The sequence below is a fragment of the Neltuma alba genome, unplaced genomic scaffold (assembly GCF_004799145.2).
Source record: "Neltuma alba isolate B1F8T4 unplaced genomic scaffold, ASM479914v2 tig00013028_pilon, whole genome shotgun sequence".
Classification (NCBI taxonomy): domain Eukaryota; kingdom Viridiplantae; phylum Streptophyta; class Magnoliopsida; order Fabales; family Fabaceae; genus Neltuma; species Neltuma alba.
In genome coordinates this window covers 14,143-21,886 of record NW_021637375.1, presented here as the reverse complement: position 1 = coordinate 21,886, position 7,744 = coordinate 14,143, and the positions used below count along the sequence as shown (strand labels likewise).

Genomic DNA, 7,744 nt, shown 5'->3' with positions numbered 1-7,744 from the left:
ACGAATTATAGCTAGAGAAGAGATGACGGTTACCTGTCATGTGGTCAGTAAGCACCAGAGTCTATGATCCATTTGGAGGAAGAAGAGACAAGGGCAGTAGCCTCATTACCTGTTGTACTAGCAGTGCTCACGGGGGATTTGCAGTTTTCAATTGAGCATACTCAGTAGCTGAGATAGTAATCATGTCACTGGTTGTTGTGGCCACATGGGCAGAGCTCTGTCGTTGTTGCTTGTTTTGCAGCTTACGACATGTGCGTTTAGTATGTCCCGGTTCCTTGCAGTAATAACATATCACTTCCTTGGGCTCCTGATTACCACCTCCTGGTTTCGGACCAGTACGACTAGGGAGCCCTCGATTGTCATTCTGGCCTCGACTGAGTAATGCACTAGTAGGTGGAATGGGAGTTGAGGAAGGGTTTTGTTCAGTTCTCAGTACACAAGAGAAAGCTTCTTCAAGAGAGGGGATGTCAGCTCCCGACAAAATTTGTGATCGAGCAGCCGCATATTGAGATGACAGTGTAGTCAGAAAACTCATGGTGGCCATCTGCTCGCGGTGAGACACATTAACTTTCCTGTCATCAGAAATAGGCATAAGAACATTGAGCTCTTCATAGGTGCTTTTAAAATCCATAAAGAAATTGTGAGGGAACGGTCAACTGGCATCTCGGACCGATAGAATGATCTGCAGACCTCGTACATACGAGAGATGTTGTTCTTTCCTGAGTATAAGAGTGCCAAATAATCCATTAGCTCTTTAACAAATTCACAATGAGTAATAGAAGGCATGATCTCACTGTCAATAGAGTTACGAAGTTGTAACAGAACCGTGCATCATCTCTTAACCATGACTTGCGAGAGGCATCCTTTTCATCAGGAGGATTGTCAGTCAAGTGATCTTCCTTCTCAATACTCCGAAAATAAATACGAATAGTCTTACTCCAATCCAGATAATTTTTCCAAGTTAGTTTGTGTTCAGTAATCTTAGTGACTACTGGAACCATCTCAGAAATAACAGACTTGTTATCACCCATTAGGATAATAATTATCACAAAAATACTAATCAGCCAAGTGGATCACACTAGGGACCACAGAATAAAAAATAGATTAGAATACCACAAACCAGAGTGTCAACGCTTGTTTAGGAAGCCAAAATTGCTCTGAATCATAACAAACAATGTGACCCAGAAGGTAGAAGCAGTAGGGATGGGTCGGAAAACACCAGAAGACGCCGGAAATCGAGAGAAGACGCCGGAAAACGCTGCAAAACGCGACGGCGCGTGAACAGTACCGCGCAGGGTGACGGCGCGTGAAGGCCACGCGCTGCTCGGACGACTACGAGACCGGTGGCTGGCCGATCGGACCCCTGCGACCTCCTATGGCCGGTGCGTGTTCACTGTAGAGGCTGGAAAGCTGATCGTTTGGTAGCCGCGTGAACAGTGACGGCGCTGGTGAACAGTGACGGACGCTGGAGGCCAGAAAAAAATGTTTCTTTTAACCCTAGTAAACTGGCTCTGATACCATGTAATTTAGAGAATGAAAATTGTGTATATTATTGATACTTCGATTGGGTATTTATATACACTAGAGGAGCCTAGGTATTAATGACTCATTAATATGAAATCATATCACATCATATCCTATATACTAATTACAGGATATTTACATATCTTATAATATCTCCTATAATATCTCTACACTTTCAATTCATTTTAGAAGGATTTTTGTAATTTTAGTTATTTTATTTTTCAATTAAACAACACAGAAGAAAGACTTGATAATAATAAATAAAGTGAAAAAAATAAATAGGTACTATTTTGTTGAAAAAACATATGTAAGAGTAGAAAGGAAAAATACGTTTTCTTCTCGTTTTCTCGAGAAAAATTGGGAGGAAAATGGGTTATGGGACCCATCTCATTTTCTCCCCAACTTTTCTTTCCTCTCACTTTTCTTCCCTCATCCAAACAAGAAAAAAAATCACTTTTCTCTCTATTTTCCTTTCTAGTTTTCTTTCTTCCTTAATTTTCTCTCCATCCAAACATAATATAAAAGTGAAACTTTTGTATATGAACGGGGAGTATTATTTACACTTCACCCGTCAAGTGGCGAGAGACATTTTTTAAAGTACGTAAATCACAACACGCACGTTTTTAAGATAAATTTCATAATTATATGGAAAAGAATAATTACCTTCATTCTTTTTGGACCTGGATTTTACCTTCATTCATTCCTTCGTGTTTTTTTTAATATTAGCTGTAAACCAACGACCAACAGATCCGTATAGCTAAGGGTGGATCTTCCTTTGGCGCTGCCTGATTCGCTTGGAACACGTGGCTCTTTTTGAACGACAGATCGTGAACCTCAACGTCATTCCGTATGCACTCTCCACCACAGAAACGTAACCCCGATTTTGCTTCTGGTTCATCGTTGCGTGTTAACGTTATTTTCCTTTGGAGACACTTGTCATGAATCGTACTATCGATGATTCTCCCAATAGGGTAATTTTTTTTATCATTATTTATTTATAATTTATAAATAGTTTGATTTGTTAAGTTTTTTTGTGTTGAATATAAATTATTAATTTTTTTGCGATCTAACAATATATTACTCTAACCATTTCATTTTATAAACAACAACTATTATCTCTTTCTTGTCTCTATAAGTAACATTTTTATGTTGTCTTAAATTTTTGTGGATAATTCTCTATTTTGTGCTCATTAATTATTTATTTTGATACTTAATATATTTATTATTTCATTTTTTCAAACAATCATCTCTCCATCACATATTTTCTCTCTTTCATAATTCTCTTTATTATAATAATTTTATTATTCTCTCTCTTATACTCTCTCCCCTCATAAATAAAGACATTTTAGAGAAAGAACTTATAATTTTTACACATTGATTGTCTTTAACTAATTTTAATTAACATTTTGATCAACGTGATGAGCTCTAACGTTGCTTATAAAAAGATATTTATTTGCATTGTAACACCAACCTCGTACATTAAAAACTTGCAAAATAAATTAATTACAATTATGACATATGTGTCAAGTGTATAACAAATACAAATTTTATTAATCGTTTTCATATGTTCATTAACAGTATGTGAACGTGATGGAATAGAGGAGACAAATACTTGGGGTAAGGTCAGAGTAAAAAGGGAAAAATTTAGAGTCAAAATTAACGGACTGGTATATTGATAATATTAAAAATTTTAAGAATTTAAAAATGTTGTGAAGAAAACAAACTTGTCTATTGCGCTTCCAAAATAATTGTTGATACTTTTTCCTAATTTAAAATCTTCCCGAAATAAATGCATGCTTGAAACTGTGTATATATTAATAAAATTAAATTTTTTTTGGATACAAATAATAAAATTTAAATTTGTAATATAGAGTAGTTACAATAAAAATCAATTATGTATTAATCATTAATAAAACAGCATACACTGAGAATAAATGCATGCTTGAAACTGTGCATATATTTATAATATCTCAGCACTCACAATTACAATAGGTAGAAACGTACAAATAATAGCGAAGGCGTTACATGGAAGACCTTAGATATATAAATGAACCTCACTTGAAAAAACTAGAGGCTTTGTTCGGGTCGAGTCGGGTTAATTAAGGAGGATGGATTCATATATATATATATATATGGAAGGGGCTTTTTATAGGTAGTGGAATGCAATATGTAAATAGTAAATTAATACTCTCCAAGTCCTAAATATAAAACAAATTTTGTAGTGCAATTTTGTACGACAAAATGAGTTTCATATTCAGGACCGGAGAAGTAATTAAAAAGAAGACCAATAATAACATATATAATTAATTAATTAATTAATTAGTTCTTCCAAAATCTTGCAGGAAGACCGTGTAGAGGCACTGGAAACGGGCTGTATTGAATTCCCTTCTCATTTCGCATCAGTTCCCACCTGCAAACCAACCAAAAAATTATTAATCGCCCTTCTCGTACTGTTTAAAATTATAAGTAATGTACATGTCTAATTTTATTATCTATGAAACTTATCGAATTTTACAAGAAATATGAGACTAATTTAAAAAATAGGTGTATGATTATTTTTCAGGAAAAAAAAATTCAGAGTAATGAAGGCCATAAAAGAGTTACGTACCTAAATTTGGTGACCAAATGGTGGATAAAGATGAGCATATTCAACTTGGCCAGCTCATTTCCAGGACAAGAGTGTACTCCATTTCCAAATGGCATAAACGTATTGGCCTTTGGAGGAACCTGCATGATCCATACACGAATCAAAATGCAATTGAGATTTTCCTCTGTAAAAGAAAAATCAAATCAAATTATAGTTTTTATTTATTCTTCATATATGCAGCCTACCTCAAATCTGGATGGGTCAAAACTTTGAGGAGCGGGGAAAAGTTCTGGATTATGATGGATATTCCTGAACAGTGGCATCACTTTCCATCCCTTGGGGATCAAATATCCTGAACAGTCAATTAATAGTAAAACATATTATTTACCAATTCATAGTCAAATTAACATTAGTTATGTCGAACCGAAAAGACTAGAATTCATAATAATCTTACCTTTGTACACTACATCTTCTACAGCTTCCCTGAAGGTAAAGGAAATAATACTAGCCATCCTCAGGCTCTCTTGTATCACCTGCGAATTAAAACAGTATCCTGATGTTGAGGAAACCAATTCATGAAAGAAACACGAAAAACAAAACAGGACCCTCAAACCTAGCTACCTAGGAAACTGTAGTTAGTAGTGTAGGACCACGTACCCTATATGTAATGGGCATGTTTCTAGTCTGACCCCAAGTTAAGGGCTTCTTCCCTTGCTCGTTGGCTTCGTAAATTGCCATTTGTTCTATCTGCATCGCAATTATTGTTGACCAGTTAATGATTAAATACACCGCACGTACAGCGATGTTATTATTGAATATATAAATTCAAACACAGTTTTATAGATATGGCCTACTTGGATATGACAAATCTCTTTATAGATATGTTACCTTTACAGCTTCAAGAAGCTTCTGGTCATCGTGAAGATACTTGAGGATCCATGTGAGGACACTGGCTGTTGTGTCCTGGGCGGCAAATAGGACTCCTATTATGTTATCAGCAATCTGATCATCACTTAGAGCTTGGCCCTTGTTGTCCTTGTAATTCAACATGTGCCCCAATAGTTCATTCTCCATCAACCTTTGCTCTTTCCACTTCCTAATGAGCTCACTAATTATGTCATTTATTCTCTTCCTTGCCTTCACATATTTCACCAAAATCCCCCAATAACAAATTATATCAGTACTTTTGTTGACATCAGTTCAATATTGACAAAACTACAATATCATATCAAAGTGATACAAAGAGAAGTTTATTATGTATAAAGATCAATGTAAGATAAAGTAGCATCCAGCACTCTGATATTATTTTTCTAGTCTCCTGATAATATTGTTTAGTTTCATCCAACATCCTAATTCTATTTATAGTTTAGGATGTTGAATGCATCATAAATAAGGTTAGGGTGTTGGATAGTATTAGCAAATAACATTAGGAAGTGTTGGATGTTATTTTACCTATGAATGTAGTTATTACTGTATGCATAAACACTTTTTTTTCGTGTTAATATAAAAATTATACATTGAGATCAATACTATAATTAATATAAAATATGATTATGTATTGAACAGTCAACCAATATGTAATTTAGGGTAAAATTTTATTAAGGTACTACTTCCGATCTTTATTATAAGACATTGTCTAACTTTTATTTTGATTATAAATATAAGGCCTAATCTATTTTATCTCTAATATTTATATATTTTTTTCAAGGTAGCTTTTCTAATAATAATAGTTCTAACTAACACATTTGATTAGTAAGGATATTTTAGAAAAGACAACACCTGTTTATTACAAATAACTAACTTAACTTAACTTATTTCCTTAATCTTCTTAAATTAGTCAACTAGTTCTTATAATTAAGACAAGAGGTAGTATATATGTACATGAAATGAAATAGTTCTTACCAGGAGAGCCTTGGAATAAGCAGTTCCGGGGATGCTGGTTGGGAAGGAATTGTAACCTTTGTCTACAATGGTATAGTTCTCCTTGAGCCGATCTCTATAATTGCTATCCAAGTGACCAAACACAGACAGGATGCCGATGTTGAAAGAGAACTGTCAAAGGGGACATAATAAAGCAGTAATAATGCATCGAAATTATTAGTATGTAGCCCCACAAATGAAAACAAAATCCAACGCCATGCGTGTGATAAATTACAACGAATAAGCCAAAAACTAACCCCAATGCCACAGTTGAAAATCTCTCAAATTCAAAATTTCCTCTTTCAGCTAACAGTTCATGTGATCTTTATATATTCACAGAAAACTGACAAAAGCACAGAAACAGAAGAGACTGAGACAAATCTTTTTCATCTCGTGGAAGACGTTGATGACTTGATCGGGAGGAGAAGCCCAGGAGTGGAGAGCAGAAATGGCTGCGGATTCGATATCTGGTATGAGTTTTCTGATGCTTTCTGGGGAAAGAGAAGCCTGGACGAGCTTCCTGAGGCGAAAATGGTAATCTCCTTGGTGAAAGAATAATGCAGAAGGACCAATCAATCTCTCTTTGCTTTTAGGATATGTGGGTTTGAACAGGTTCGCGTGAGTCACCAACACGAACCTCGCAGCCTCAGGACTCGCCAGCATCACACAGGGACACCCTAGTATGTGCGTCTTGAAGATTTCTCCATATCTGCAGCACAAAAAGCTTCAAGTTATAATAGGTTTCATGGAAGCTAAGAGACAGACACGTGTGTGAGAAACTGATGAGAAGAAGTGAGCTATGTTATATATGTGTGTGTGTGTGTGTGTGTGTGTGAGGGAGATAGATATGGAACCTTTTCTGTTTGGAAGCGAAGAAGCGATTGGGATTTTCCGAGTAGAGTTGAAGAGTTTCTCCGACGTAAGGCCAACCCATTGAACCAGGAGGGAGTTTGGCGGCGAGTTCTTGAGGTTGTCGTCTTTTCTCATGGAGGGATGATAAGAGAGGAAGAGGAAGCATGACGAAGAGAGGAAGATGATGGTGTATATCAGAAATATAGCAGAAATCTCCATACACATGCACCACCTTCTCTCTCTCTCTCTCTCTCTGCTTTGTGGATATGTGGATTTGTTGATATGGATAAATGTTGAAGCGAAAGAAGATTATGGGCGTCTTCGTGTGAGCACCGATGACTTTGGCTGAGACGTTAGGCTGAGGTAAGAGGAGTGGTTTATATAGAAGCCTTTGGGAAGGACTGGCAGCTTCCGCCATTAAACAATTGGGAAAATTACAAACAAATACCCCCAAATTACTGAAATTACGCAGAGGTCACCTAAATAAACAAAATTACTATGAGGGACCCAGTCTCATATTGTAAATATGAAATCTTGATGAAATGTCTAAAATACCCCCAGTCAAATGACAAGTTGACTATAGGAAATAATAAGTTCACTTTAACGAATAATAATTTCAGTAGATCAAATCACAACTTGATTGAAGGTATGCTAAATGACAAGTTGACTATGGGAAATAACAAGTTTACTTTAGCTGATTACAAAACTTCAATAAACTAAATCACAATTTAACTGAGGGGTATTTTAGATATTTTGCCAAGATTTCATATTTACAATATGGGACTGGGTCCTTCATGGTAATTTTACTTATTCAGGTGACCTCTGTGTAATTTTGGTAATTCAGGGGTCTTTATTTGTCAT

At 35.7% G+C, this 7,744-nt stretch overlaps 1 pseudogene; it reads right to left on the bottom strand.

Annotated features, from left to right (window-relative positions):
- Positions 1-3,677: 3,677 nt before the first annotated feature.
- On the bottom strand, positions 3,678-7,183 carry LOC114733694 (abscisic acid 8'-hydroxylase 4-like; annotated as a pseudogene).
- Between the last annotated feature and the right edge of the window lie 561 nt (positions 7,184-7,744).